This window comes from Pteropus alecto, unplaced genomic scaffold (genome assembly GCF_000325575.1).
Source record: "Pteropus alecto unplaced genomic scaffold, ASM32557v1 scaffold81, whole genome shotgun sequence".
NCBI lineage: Eukaryota > Metazoa > Chordata > Mammalia > Chiroptera > Pteropodidae > Pteropus > Pteropus alecto.
The window spans coordinates 4,340,534-4,356,789 of record NW_006433378.1 but is presented as its reverse complement, the minus strand read 5'-3'; positions in this window follow the sequence as shown (position 1 = coordinate 4,356,789).

Genomic DNA, 16,256 nt, shown 5'->3' with positions numbered 1-16,256 from the left:
TCTTTCCCTCTTTCCTTCTGAGAGTCACCCTTATTAACCAGGAGACTCATCTGGACCATTCAGAAGACCGTTATATTGCAAATGTAGTGTTCAAGAGCCCAAAGTAACAGGATACTCCAATTCTATTTCTTAAAGAACGTTAAAGGTGATTAAAATACTGAGTCTTCTTTTTTCTCCTCTTTAGTTCCCTCCCACCTAGTTGTGGGTTAGCCGGTTGACTTCACATCGGTAGCTTGCAGTCACTCGTGGTGGGAGTATTTATTTACACCATGGGACTCAGCAACCACTACAAATCAGGTCTCTATTTGGGTTTCCAGAGATCTAGTTTATCCGTACACCAGGGCTCCAACCCCACAGCTGCTCCAAGGCCATTCTTGACTCTCAGCTTCTCCCACCCATCTACCCCAGAAGAAACTCCTCACCTTCTCACCAACTTCTCAGCTCCTTTCCTGTTACACTCCCTTCTTCCTGCTCCAGACTTGAACCTGTGAGCCTACCATGCTTCTCTCCAGACGTAAGGAACGGAAGAGAGCAGGGGCAAAGGCAGGACCATCTTGTGGAAGAGAAGACAGATGCTATCAAAACTGCTATTAACTCCTGGAGTAATCGTCATTAACCCCAGGAGAGTTTGACCTAAACACTGATCATAGTTACCCTATAGCAAACTTGTCCCACTTTTTAAAACTAGGGCTGATGGACTCTCCACTCTGGAGACGAGCCCATAGTTTTATACCTTTAAAAATAAATAAAGAAAAAGAAAAAGAAGGAACTTATTTATTTTGTGAATGAGGATTTTTGAGTCCACCTTTACATTCACCTTAGGTGCCATGCCCCTTATTGCCACTGCCTTAGATGGTACCTGGAATCAGCCATTCCTGCCTATGTTTCTTGGAGGGCCTAACCAGACATGATTTTACCAGCTTCCATCAGTGGTCTGCTAGGGCTCATCTGTGGCATGAATGACCCGTGAAACTATATAATGACAAACCCAAGAGGTTAACACTCAAGAGAAGGAGGACCATTGAACAAAGCTCAGCAAGCAAACCATTTGCACAGAAGTGTAGATAGTAGTTCACTTTTTCACACTCAGGCCAAACCAACAAGACCATCCAGTTGCAAGGGGTCTTGTCCATGCTAGTATTGTGCAAGCTGCCACGTGGTTCTCTCCTGAGGTAGTCTCTGAGAAAGCTGGTCTCCTAGATTGCATTTCTGTCTTCCCTTTTGTACATACCTTGAGACTGGAAGTGTCCCAGCAAGACAGCACTGGCAGCCAGGTGTCATTTGGCATTGGGATTTTTGTAATTATTAGTAAAATTACAGATCATGGACTTCTCAGAGTCACTGTGTAAGCAAAGAATCTCCTAAGTTCTTCTAAAAGGTTTATTTTTTTTTCTCAAACTACATGTCAAGGCAAATATATTTAATTCACAGGGATGATCTTATGCAGGGGAAGGGCAGGAAAGCAGCATTTACTTGGCGCTCACTGTACACCAAGCACTGTGTTAGGCACAGTACCTCATTTAATCCTCACAGCAACCCTACCAGGAAAATGCTATTCTAAAAGAAAAACACACCCTTGTGAGTTTCTTCTTTACTCTCACACAACTCTCAACTTCACTTATGACACCAGATGTGTGGGTTTTCTACACATCGAGCAATTTTGAAGTTGGGTGTCCTACAATTTAATTCAATTCTGATACTATCTTCACAGAGTCAGCATCAGAGCCCACAGGTTAAGGGCTCAGTCCCACAAGACAGGCTCATTCCACTTCAGACACCAGTCCCAAGTCCCAGTTCTCATCTGTGCATCATCTATAAATCAGAGTTCCCAAGATCCCCACCTTGGTTTCAATTACTTTGTTAGAGCAGCACACAGAACTCAGGAAAACCGTTTCCTTACTAGGTTACCAGTTTATTGTCAAAGGATATGACTCAGGAACAGCCAGATGAAAGAGATGCCTAGGGCAAGGTGTGGGGGAAGGGACCTGGAGCTTCTGTGGTCTCTTTGAGCATAATACTCTCCCGGCACCTCATGTGCACCAGCCCAGAAGCTCTGCTACCCCTGCCCTCCCGTGTTTTTATGGAGGGTTCATTACACAGGCATGATGGAGTAAATAGTTGGCCATTGGTGATTGAACTCCGTCTCCACCCCCTCCCCTCTCCCCAGAGGTTGGGGAGTGGGACTGAAAGTTCCAACCCTCTAATCACTTGTTTGGTTCCCCTGGCAACCAGCCCCCATCCTTACTGGGCTTTCCAAAAATCACCTCATTAGCATAACTCTGCTGTGGTTGAAAGAGGCTTGTTATGAATAACAAAAGACAGACCCTCTTTTCACTTTTATTGCCGTTACCACTTAGGAAATTCCAAAGGTTTTAGAAGCTCTGTGCCAGAACTGGGAAAGAAAACCAAATATATATACTTCTTGTTATAGGTCACAATACCACAAATATTACAATCCCCATTTTACAGATGAACAAGGCTCAAAGATATGAAATATTTGCCCATGAGCTAACAACTGATTGGTTAGTGGTTAAGCCATGATTTTCACCTGGGTCATCTGGCACAGAACTTATATTCTTCCCACTAAGGTGTCCTGTGCTGCCCACCTGAGATTTCATCATCTACTGAGATGACCTGGCCAGGTAGAGCCTATGATGGAGAAAGCTGGCCTTAGAAGGTAGTGAAAATCCCACTGTTATGAGTGCCCTGTAGCAGAGCCGTACTCATCTGAAGAACGACTTGACGAGCTGAATAAAATTTCACTCTCAGGTGTAGACCCAAAAGCCTTGGAACCAGGAACTCACACAGATACTTAGAGACCAAAGTTCGTAGCAGCATTATTTATATAGCCAAAGGTGGAAACAACTCAAGTATCCATCAGATGAATGGATAAACAAAATGTGGTGAACACATACAGTGGAACATTATCCACCCATAAAAAGGAATGAAGTTCTGATAAATGCTACAGCATGCATAGACTTTAAAAATATTATGCTAATTGAAATAAACCAGACACAAAAGGACAAATATTGTGTAATTCCACTCATATGAGCTATTTAAAATAGGCAAATTCTTTGAGACAGAAAGTAGAATAGAGGTTACCAGGGGCTGGAGAGAGTAGGGGATAAAGTGTTAATTGCTTAGCGATTATGGAATTTCTGTTTGGGATGATGAAAAAGTTTGGGAAATAGACGGGATTGATGGTAACACAACATTGTGCATGTTCTTAATGCCCTTGAATGTTAACACTTAATCATAGTTAAAATAGCAAATTTTATTTTATGTGTATTTTGCCACAATTAAAAAAGCCCTTTTTAAAGATGAAGCAGAAAAAAGGTGATTGGAAAAATACCTAAAATCTTAATAATGGTTTTCTCAGGGTGGCTTGCCCCTCTCTTCTCTCTCTCTCTCTCTCTCTCTCTCTCTCTCTCTCTCTCTCTCTCTCTCTCTCTTTCTCTCTCCACTTATTTGCATTCTCTAATTTTCTTTAATGCATATGTATTCCATAATTTTTTTAAAAACTCAAAATTTTACTTTTCAAAAAAAGGGAAGGGACAAAACCAATGTGGTAAGATTTAAGAAATTTATGCTTCATATATGTACAAAGTACCTTAGGAATGCAGAAGACACCATCTGGATTTTACTAGACCTGGCAACAACCTTGCAACTGGCTTGTTTGGAGGGCTCATAAAATGTGGCCGTATATCATCTTGCCTTAGGAAACATCTATTGCTATTGGAAGGGATGCAGCCTGGGTCTCAATTGTTCTGATCATTCTTCAGAATTTTAACTCTGTGCTGCAGCCCCACACAGGGCAAGACATCCACAGCCTCTGACTTCAAAGAGGCACTTATCCCTTGGAATGCAGCTGCCCAGCTGCCTGGCAGACTCTGCAAAGATTAGAAGCTTCAGACAGAGACCCTCCAATGGAGAGGAGGAGAGAGAGAAACACCAACTAGTTTCTTGGCAGGACTCCCTTCCCCTCACAGCACTGCAAGGCTTCTCAGCAAGACTCCTCCCCTTCTACTTTCTCTCTTGATCTTTTTAGAAAGATTAAGTTAAAGTCAGGGAAAGCAGAGAAGCTAGTTTTGTTGCCTTGGTAAACCAGTCTCTGCTGTCCTTGCCTTTGTGGGAGAGAAAGCACAAACAGTACTGTAGCCATGTCTCTCAAATTTGGAACAGAAGTTTTGGAACTGGCCCCTGCCTTGGAATTATGTCATCAGGCAAGGACCTGGGACACTGCTAGTTTGCCCAGGATTTTGCCCTGGTCTGGTTTGACTGAGGGACTAACTGAACTGCTAGGAGAGGAGGGAGATATAATGAGCTCCCAGCAAATCTGTCACTTATGCTGATGGTGTTTACCACACTCCAGAAAGACAGGTTTTAACCACAGGTCAGAGAGATGTACACCCTTAATTTGGAAGTCTCTTAACTCCTAATGGGCACATGTGTGAGACTTCTAAATAAGGTGCTGAGGATGAAAGCTGCCGTTTCTTTGGGGATTGTGCCCAGAAGGTTAAATCCGGATTTAGTTCAGTCATCCAAGGTGACTCCAGAGAACAAGCACCAACGTGAAAAACTTATATGTCTTGAGAAAACTCATGGCCACACCCTGGAATTTCATTCTTTTGTTTTCAGCCTCTGAGGTCCTGTGATTTCAGAATTGAACTAAGAGTTGGGACACAGAAAATTTTAACTCTAAATTCATTTTCCATGTATTTTTCTCCTTCGCAATGTCTAGCTCCCTACTGCAGTCGCCTATACGCATACAATGTACTCAGAAGTTTATTCTCTAGGGAAACTGAAGTGGAGACTTTTGAAGATCTGAGACCAAATAGTGTGCTAGAGACAGTGCACGAAGGCTTACAAGAGCAGACTGTACACATCTCTTCTCAACTCTATTCACAACTTTCATGTCACATCTAGGAGCTTGAAATCAGCTAAGGGAGGCTATTTATACATGGAAATCTACAAAAATCAGAAATTAGGGTGAATCTTTTCTTTGTTATGGAAGGCCAAGAGTAAAGCTCAGAACTAAAAATCAAAAGGTTAAATTTAAATCACTGTATCGATGGTAAGCCCTTCAAACTAACCTCTTCCCCTTTCTCTGCCCCAGAATGCAGTAACAAGACAGGAGATTAGAAGTTTATCTCTGGAAAGTAAAATGGTCCCAAAGATAAAGATCTATAGTTAGTATCATCTGGAGTTCCTTACCAAACAAACAAAAAGCTGATATATCACTCCTGGTCAGTAAGTTCTACAAGACTGTCAAGTCGTTTTTTAGTTCTTTTATTTTAATTATATCCAACTTTTATCAGAGATTTGTGGAAAACCCTTAACATGAAAGCAATAAAAACATATTTTTAAAGATAGAGGAAACAAATAATTAGGAAAGCAAAGAAATATTCAGAAAGATAAGAGATAATATTATGACCATAGGGCAGAACAGTAGATTGCTGTATTATCTTTTATTGCATAACAAATCACCACAAATTTAGCAGCTTAAAACAACACCTGTTTATTATCTCACAGTTCCCATGGGTCAAGACCCCAGGCATGGCTTAGCTAAGTTTTCTGCCGGAGTCTCAGCGGGCTGCAGTCAGGGTGTCAGCTGAGCTGTGTTACTTTCTAAAACTTGGGGTTCTCTTACAAGCTCATATGATTATCAGCTGAATTCAGTTTCTTGTGGTTATAGGAGGCTGTATTTGCTGGCTGTCAGCAGGGGACTGCTTTCAGCTCCTAGAGGCCAAGTGCAGTGCTTTGCCAGGGGGCACTCTCACAGGCCCTCTCACAAATGGCAGCTTCCTTCTTAGCAGCCACTGGGAGAATCTCTCACTCTATTCTGCTAAAACAGTCTTATATAACACAACATAGTTCTAGGAGTTTACTTCTACCTTTACAGTATGGCATAACCTGAGGGAACGACTGTCTCATCGGCTCTGCCATATTCTATTGGCTAGAAGCAAGTCACGGGATCTTCTCCAATTCAAGGGTAGGAGATTATATGAGAGGGTGACTCAGTTGGTCACCTTAGGGTATATATGCCCCAATGCTATGGAGAAGGATCAGAGAACAAGAAAGATCCTAAAAATGTAAAGCCAAAAATAAAAACATTAAATAGAAGAGTTGGAAGGTAAAGTTGAAGAAATCTCCCGGAAAAGAGAATAAAAATAACAACAAAAAGACATTGAAAATAGGAGACAAAGGATTAAAAAAAAGAAGAAGACCAGTTCAAGAGGCCCAACATCTGACTAATAAAAGGTCCCAAAAGAGAGAAACAGAGGAAGGAAATGCATGAAAGATCTAACACATAATAAACACATCCCAGACCTGAACAGCACAAGTCTTCAAATCGAAAGGCGCCACTGATGCCCCAGCACAGAAAAAGAGCCCCGTCAATAAGGTACACCAACATGAAATTCCAGAACACTAGGACTGAAGAGAAAACACTAATGGTTTTCAGAGAGAAAAAATAAGATCAGATACAAGGGATCAGAAAGAAAAAGATGTCATCAGACTTCTCAACAGCAATCTGAAAGCTGAAAGAGAATGGAGTAATGCCTTCAGAATCCCGAAGGAAGTCATTTTAACATCAAACGTCAAGCATACCAAAACTCAAGTGTGGGGCAAGAAAAAGATACTTTTCCATATTCGAAGTGTTACCCTTAGGGGTGATTTGAACTTCGGTGTCGCCTCAGCAGCAGGCGGGGTTGGGGGTGTGGGTAAACCAACAAAAGAGGGGGACATGGAGCACAAGAAACAGGGGATCCAAGTCAAAAGAAAGATGTAGGGAAGTCCTGGACATTAGCACTTAACAGGCTTACAGAGAAACAGTCAAGATTCGAATAGCAAGATACAGGGTCATGAAAAGGTTCCATAAAAGAGAGAAGATTAGAAAAATTAGATTATCTGATGTGATTAAATATTTGGAAAATATTAATGATAGGTGACTTAACAGATCTTTCGAAAAATTTAGAGTGGACCTACATGTAAGGTGGGCAGGGAGAGGGTGGAAAGCACCTCTTAACTCTTGAAAAAAAAAAAAAATCTGCAATCTGAACACTCCTTAGCTCAGTAGTAATATTTAGTCATAAAAAAATGTAAACGGTGACTCTTGATTTAACCAAATCTATAGAATATGGGAAAGTTTGAGGGAATTGTTTTTCAAGAGTTTGGGGAATGGGTTAGATTACTTAATAACATAAAGAAATAATGTTTAAAATTGGCCAAACAAGGAATAGCATTATCAACATGCTGGTGAGAAATGTGGAAAGATTGTATATTCCCAAAGAAAAAGGTAGTGAAAAAAGTGAAAATAGGTTGCCTCTGGGAGGTAGTAATGAGGAATGGAAAGAAATTGGTTTACTTTCCATACTGTTTGGTACAGTAAAAATAAGAAAGAGAGAAAAGAGAAACTATGTATTACTTTGGTTTAAATTTTTTTTTAACCAGCATACCAGATTTCATCAAAATCTCTAAGAATCAAAGTTTTTCCAGGCAGAATAAACAAACAGGAAATGCTGAACAGTTAGAAACAGAGTCCCACCTCTCTGTTTAGTCACTCTAACAAAGGCAAACCAAATTTATCTTCCTTTTGTTAGAACTTCCTCACTGATGTTGACAGATTTCTCCCAGTGCCTGTGCTCCACTACAAATTACTTATTTTTCTGAGTCACTCTTGTCTAGACTGCAGGAGTTGCCCCTGCACAGTGTTCGGTGGATGGGAATTGTAGGTTCTGCTCAGATTTGTTTGTACAGCACTTCCTCCCTTGGGGGAAGTATATATTATATGTGAATGAGGCTCTTCACAGCTCTGCATAATTACTGCATTTGGAGCCATTCTTCTCTTCAGAGGTTGGGTTTTTTCCTTTTCTTTTCTTCTGGTTTCTTATATTTTGCAGCCACTGTCATCGTTATTTTGATGCTGTGGTTTAATAGCAGCTTCAAATGCAAATTTGACAACGCAAGCTAAACATTATGGGTGGCAAACAAAGGAACTAAACTTCCATGCCTGTTTTGAGAGGCTCCACCTCATCGGTAAAAACAGACATGTCTTAGTAGTAAGTAAGCCCTGCATACAACCTTGGCTTTGTATCATAAGAGCCAGAATTTTCTGAAAACATTCCCCAAACCTGGGCCCCAAAATGGAGTCTCAACTATTTCCTCTTCCTCCATGTTTTATAATTCTAACTTTGCAGGTAGTTGAGATCCTGTCAGAGACCGTTTCCCAGTGACTCTGTTCTCTTCTTTGGATTATTTATCCAACGGCAATAAGCCAAACATGTCACAGGCAGAACTGCCCAGGCAAAGGTCAATCAGAGCAGGAGTAGAGTGGGAGCTCTGGTTGGCACAAGCGTTCAGCCTTTAGCTGCTGGTCTTTGGGAGAGGTCACAGGAAAGGTGTCTTAGTCCAGGAGCTGAGGGACAAGACTGTTGCTTGGAAGACCTGGGAAGCCGCTACCACTAATCGGTATGGGAATATTTAAATGTTTGTTAGGGCTGTATCTATGCATACTGAAAATCTCCCCTGCATGATTCACTTCCTGTCTATAATATAGCTTCGCTTGTACACGTCTCTCCTTCCCTAGTATCTCATAAGACCCTTGAGAGGAGATTGGGAATCAGATGCCTCGCTGTATATGACAAGAATGCTTCCCCTAGATGAGTCAATGAATGAACTCATGAATGACATAGATTATTTTTTCTTTCTAGTTCCAGCTTCCTTATTCTTGACTTAAAAAGTGTTCTGTGTGGAAATGAAACATGCCAAAACTTAGAGAGAGACTTTTTATAATCACAAATCTAGTCTTTTGGGACGGTAAAAGGACTTCGAAATAAACATGCAAAGGTCAAACTTTTTTCTTAAAAAAGTTATCATTGGCATAATGGATATTTGGGAAGAAGATGAAAGTATATTCTTCATTAGAGTTTGTTAGTTTTATAGGTGGGTGTGGAGTACAGTGGGAAAGACTTTATGCTAAAGATTTTTTTAAGTGAGTACTACATTGGCAGTGTTTTAATTTTGTAATGGTTTAGGTTTAAATTAATACAAGAGATTCATAAGCATCACACTGGCAGATCTTTGTTATTCCTGCCAAAACTAATTGAAAAATAGAAAAGGAAAGAAATCCACAAAAAGTAAAGAGGAAATTAGGTGGGTTTTTTTGCTTTTTGTTTTTGTTTTTGTTTTTTTTTTTAGATCAAGTCTTAGAACTCAAGTTATCAAGCTATAAGGATAAAGGCTATGTAAAGAAATATGATTTTTATCTAGGTCATAATATTTATAGCTGTTTTTCTCCCTTAATTTTAATGTAGAAGTGATAGGCATCTATAATGTGCCAACCCAGCAGGATCAGAAACATGGAATCATAGGTTAAAACATTTATTTTTCATCCGGAGAAAAATTGGCATGAAATAAATTTAGCAAGGGACTACATTTTTTAAGCATGCATTGCATGGCTGCCTAGGACAAAAAAAAGAATTCTAGGATATTAAAGTAATAATTCCTTTTGAACTATAGGTATTAATGTAAAATGATAGAAACAGACCAAAATAAACAATTTTCAAAGAAGAGATGGAGGCTAGAGGATCATCTTGCCTCTCCAATACTTTATTGTAGTTTTAGCAACTTGTGTTCTCAAAAGATAATTACCTAGAATTCTCTCAGCTGGATCTGAATCTCTGAGCAGAGTTGACTTATTGATATTACACTGTTGACAATGAATCAAACTCAGGATGTTTCTTTTGAAGCAACCGAATGGTTTATTTAACGCAACAGCTTTTGATCATTTAAAGTAAATAGTAAATTACTATAACTAGTCTACATTAGACTTTGGGGTATTTTTAGTTGTTCTTTAATAAGGTTCTACAAAAATAATTCGTGTTTCTCTAAAAATACATTTCAGGAGCTACCATGTTCTAGACTCTTGTTAGGCACGGAAAATGTAGAAATAAATAAAGAAGATAGTCACTGTTATCCTGGAACTCAAGACTTAGTGGAGGGAATATACAATCCTCAGGTCATTTTAGCAGAACCTGAGAAGCTTCATATGAGAAGTACCCCAAAAGAAAAAGACTCTCCCTGCCAAGGGGAGAGGCAAGAGTAGCCAAGAGAAGGTCTCTTAAGCAACCTCTGAGCTAAGTCTGTAAAGAAATAGAGACATTAGCCAGGCAGGAAGGACATTCCAGACAGGGGGAATGGAAATGTGGGAAATACATGTGACATTGCAGAAGCATAAACTCAGACCGGAAATCCTTAGAGGAAATTCAACATTTAAATTAACGTGACACTGAGAGGCTAAAAAAACTCCTTTCAGAAAAGTCATACAGAGTAAAATAATTAACATTTTCCTTTTGAGAGTTATCATTGCATTATGTTCTCAGTTGCTTTCAATTAAAAAAAAAAAAAATATGGAAAACTTCCCAAGAATTAGCTATAAAAATGCTTGAAAAAATTCCAACATTGGCCATTATAAGACATTTCTATAATATTTAATATTTCTGTCCCTGAGAGGGTAACTAAAATGCTAAATGGCTTATACCCATAGAATAAAACCAAGATTTGCTATGTTTGAATATTTTTAAAGAGTTACATTCATCCATGTATTATAATATGCACACTTCGAAATTGTCTTCCTTATAACATAGTTTTCCTGTACAAAGGAGACAAAACATGCTAACATGAGTAATGTGGAATTTGCATTCTTTATAAAGTAAAATGTTTTCTTGTTCTCAAATACCAAAGTCTTCCCTTTGAGTCCAGCTTAGTTGGGCTGACCCAGGAGACATTGGACTGTCCTTGCTTCCTGGATTAATGAGACAGAGTCTTACGTAACATAATATTGTACAACGTTCTGACTCTTAACTCTGTGGACCTCAGTTTCCTTACTGTAAAGTGAGTGGGTAGACCAGATGACCTCTAAGGTCCATCTCTAACATCAGTTAATGAAACCACTTCTTTAGCACGAATCTCAGCCATGGAGATCAAGAGTCTTAGTAACTGTAGCCTGCCTTTTCCGTTTTACTTAGGTCATAATCATATTTCTCCGCCCCCAAGTGGAGCACATTAGACTTAGATTTTTTTTATATAGGCTTTCATCCAGCAAGGGCAGATTATTCAACTACATCAGACTAAGTCCAAGTCATAGTGCAGAAAGAATATAAAAGACTCCAAGGTGGTGAATAACCAAAGCATTAGGAAGCTTTCTCCCCATAACCTCTTATGGCGCTGTTACAGAAAAAAAACAGTCACCTTTCCAGGGTGCTGCATCTGCCAGTTGGTAGCATTATATTGTGTCTATTGAGCCTGTCCCACTCAATCTCTCCTGACTGGGCCTGGAGCAGTGGTCCTCAAAATTTTTTGATCACAGAGCACTTTATCAATTAATATATAAATATATTTTTATGTTTATATATCATGTGTGCCTATTTATGATTATATTCATGTAATACTGAATTAATAAGTTATGTAAATTATAAAATATATACAAAAATAGAAATTTTCAAAAGATTTTTTAAAATTAATAGATAGAAATGGAAGTTGCAATATTCTTCTAAATCCTGTAGATTATCTTGAGTGCCACACTTTGAGACCAATGATTTCAAGTGCTGACTCCTCCAAATGACCAGACATTTATATCTTAAATCTATCCCTTTATAATCTTTTGTAAATCTTCATAACTTTTTATTCAAAATCTTAAACTATTCTAATTTTTTTAAAACTTAAGTTTTGATATTTTTTTGTGCCAAGCAGTTTCGCTTTTTTTGGTGAACAAAAGAGGTAACTGAGGGTAGAGTTCACCAGCAAGAATATCAGATTTATTCATTATCAAAAAGATCCTTGATCCACACCAGCCCTCCCAAATCTCTCCCTCATTGCCCACTTTTCTTTACCATTCATTGGATCTTGAATATGTTCTCCTTCTTATTGGAAGAGCCTTGTTTTGCATGCATGTGAAACAATAAGATAATGATGCTAGTTCAGAACTAAACACTTTAAGAAGTATATAATTACATTATTGTTATTTTATGATCACACATTATTTTCTTTCCTTTTTTTTTCCTTTTTAATTCTGTTACTCAGCTTCATCAGTCAATCCATTCACTGGATTAAACCATTAATAATTTTTTACTATTTCCAAAAATCGAACCCATATAAAAGATGAGGGTTTTTTTGTTTTGTTTTGTTTTGTTTTGTTTTTGTCTAAAAACAAAAGAGCAAAAATTTACCATCTCTGAGACTATTTAAAGCAATGTGTCCTAGCATTCTGGCAATAAATCCAAAGAAAATTGACAGCATCTTTCTAATTAGTATATAAACAATTCACATATTAAAGAGAGCCAAAAGAGTCTATGGATTTTAGAAATTGATGTTATTTCATTATAGACCTTCCTCACAGACATTAGTCATTCTACCTAGATTGGAAGGCAGTGTGGTGTGCTGGACTTTAAACCAGAGTTCTAGTCTCTACCGCATCATTAACTGGCTGTGTGACCTCGAAGAATTGACTCGCTTAGCCTCTGAGTCTCAGTTTCCTATTCTGCAAAATAGGCCACTAATAACCTCTTAAATTGGTTGTGAAGATGGAAAGTTTATAAAGTCCTTAGTACAGTGCCCAGAACATAGCAGATACCCATTAAATGGCAAATATTTTTGCTACTTTTTAAATTTCTTAAAGTTTATGATTTGTATCTCTTTTTTTCCCCTTTAGTCCCTAGTATCTTTTCTAGAGTTAATGTTTAGTATTTTCCATTGATGAATACCAGTTATCTCCCATACTTTAATTTTATTTAACTTCATAGAAGTAAATGATGCTCTGACGCTTCTTATATTTTAGAGATTAAAGACAAAAAAATTTGGCAACGATAAACGGGAACAACAAAAAGTCTGTTTGTGAAGTCCACTTTCCCAGCGTATGGAACATCGATTCCCAGGGTCTGAAGCTATCTGAGCTCTGAGGTACAAATGAGAAATTGAGGTCCTCTAATCCTGATTCTACCAGCAACTGTGTATGATAGATCCGCAAATCCTTTCTCAGGGTCAATTCCACAATGCAAGTCTCTGCATCTGGGGGGTCAAGTCTAATCTTCTCCATTTGATGATTTGGGTAATCCTCTGCCCTCCATCTTTGGGGATAAATCTTATCTAATTCCTGAGAGGGAAGCAGGGAACATTAGTTTTCTATCCATATATGGCCAGATTAAATTCTGTGTGACAGTGTGTATGTGTACACGAAAGAAAAGCAGGGATAGTCAACTGACTTTTCTACGGCTCTCTGCCTTAATTTTTAAGAAACCTGAGCCTGAATTTTAATCTTTAGCTGCTTCTTCAAAAATGTCTGACAGAGACACGGTACAGCCTTGTAATCCAAAATGCAGAGAGGCTCCCTGAGACACACAGCTTCCCTGGCTGTTGGCTTCACCAACTATTGAATGGCCGGGAAGATCCACACGCCCTGCCGGTGGAGACTGATACATGTTTGCAAAAGATCAGACTCTCCAACTGATAGCTACCTCTGAACCAAAATACATATAAGGTTAATCTGTTTTGAAGCAGTTCTTGCCAGCATTAGAAAGACGATGGTTAAATCTGCATAATCTGTTTGTAAAGTAGTGTGTCATAGGGAACCAACATTTGACTTAGAATCTGATTTTGGTGTTTTTTCACTTACTATTTATGTGACCTTGAAAAAGATGCCTGAAATATAAGCTCCAGCTTTCTTATATGAAAATGAGAGAAATAATACCTACCTCACAGATTTATTGGGAGAACTGATTAAGAAAACAAATGCAAAAAATGCAAAGACGTGATCTGGCACATAGTCCGTTCAATAGGTGTTGTTGAATCAGCATCAAATTATGAAATGAAATTTCCTATTTTGGTTTATATTCCTATATCTATCTCCTCCCTCCAACCTGTAATTTTGACAGAAATTTTAAGTTCTGTTTTTAGAATCATTTATTATTTATTCGAGTTTATATTGTTTTGGATGATTAATTATTCAGCATTAATGATTTTGGGAGCAGCAAAGATAGATTTTGAAGATTTAACTGTGTGAATTTTTATAATTATAACCCCCCCCCCATATTTACATAGAGCTATTCTCTGCAAAAGGCTTTCCTGTCTTATTTTCTCATTTGTTCAAAGTTAGTACAATTATGCTCTTAAATTTTAACATCAGTTTCACGGAGATGAGTTTAAATGGTTTTCTGTGGCTGGATTCAAATAAAGCTTTTTATTTTCAAATCTTCATTTGAAAATGGCAACCATATCCCATAACCTAGCTCAGAAATGACACCCAAATAGGATAATGTTTCAAAGGAAATTCGGAAAGATTGCAAGCATACATTTTGGGACCAATGTCTGACATTTGCCTTGGCTCCTGAGTGAGTGTAATTCACCCAGATGGGTGATGTGCGTGCAGTTTGCAGCGCACTGGGAAATACTCAAAGGCCCACTCTCCATGTGGATAGCCTGCCAAAGAAGAGAAACAAATTGCAGTCTCTAAGAAAAGAAAATATGGGTGCTAAATTCTTTATTGTAGCACAAAGGACATTTTATTGTAGCACAAAGGAAGTCCACACTAAAGCAGAAGAAGGAAATTATTTTGTTGCATGTTTACTTTAAATGATTTTTAACACTTATGATCTCAACTTGAGCTGGGTCTCCAAACAGAGTTCATTTTTATAGCTTTATCGTGTGAACAGTACAGCCAAAGAGAAACGTAGGGGAGGAGATTTAGAGCCAGAGGACCTGATTTGAATCCCATCTCTGCCATTTACTGACTCCATGACCAATGATTTTTAACTTTTTGGAGCTTCTGTTTCCCTGTACGTAAAATAGCAAAGCATGATAAAAATTACCTCATGATGTTTCAGGAGGATAAAATGATCTAATACATATAAATAGCTCTTCATGTACTATAAAGTGCTAAACAAACTTTAATGTCAGTGTAATAATAATAATATTACTGTGAGTAGTGATAATAGCAATAATAATAATATTACTGTGAGTAGTGATAATAGCAATACTGTTACCAACGTCTTTGCATTTCTGTGTTCTAAGGAAGAATGACAGTATCTAGTCCAGACCCCTGCCCCTACATGTACACTCATCTCTGCCTCCACGAAACTTCTATCTGCCACTCCCTCAGGCTCAATGCATAACAAACATGATTCCTTCTTCACAAAACATAACACTCACTGCATGAAAACTTCAACTGCATCTCCCTAAGCTTTCTCATCTCTGTTTCATTTTTCTCCAAAATATTTATAGATTATTCAAATGATGTGGTTAATTTATTCAGTCAATGAGCAAACATTAGAGGAACGGTTACCATGTGCAGGGCTTTATAGAAGGCATTACCCAGACAAGTAGAGGTTCAGAAGCTCTAAGGTGTGGCTGGAAATAAAAAACAAATGGAATATCTGAGGGTATAAAATATTGGCTTAGACTCGGGGACAGAGCACTACTTCTCCATGGATCACAGATTGTAGAGCCATGGAAGAGATGGTATCGTGGATCATCTTATGGAAGTCAGCAAGCCAAGGGTACTTAGCAGATGGAAGAGAATATGAGTACAAGGACTCAGGAACAGAAACAAGAGCATGGGGTCTGCAGCGTATCGTCTAAGGAGCCTGGAGAGATGGCTGTAGTACTCAGTAGAATAACTGTGCTTGAGTGGGGTGAGGTAAGTGCTGAGGTAGAGGCTAGTCCTGTTTGTTTCAGTTAGGTAGAGGGATGAAAAAGTAAATAAGCAATGAACTTGAAGAAGAGTGATAGTCAGGTCTAGGGTGGTGAAACTTCTATGTGCTTGATATTGTAAATGATACAAAAATAAATCAAGTTCATCTCTTTCAAGGAGAGAAGTCAAGGTTTAATGAAGCAATATCTAAGAATCAAATGATAATACCTGCTACAGGTATTCACAAGAAGGTTATTGTTCTGATGTCCAGAAGAGTTTCCTATTTCTCAAGAACTCTCGATGAAGTAGAATTTGTTACTTTGACAAATTTGCTATGATCCAGAGTCTGTGGCTTAGCATTGCAGTTTCTAAAACCAGATTCTATAAGCACATCAAGAGCAGCTCTGACCCCCTGAGACAGACTCACATTAGCCAAGCCCATGATATACAGTGCCAACAGACTCGTTAACAATGACAGCTATCACTGTCGTACATCCCAGCATACTCAGATGGCACACCAGCACATTCCCTCCCTGTAGGCAAGCCTACATGGGAAGTCAGTTTTAAACAGAAG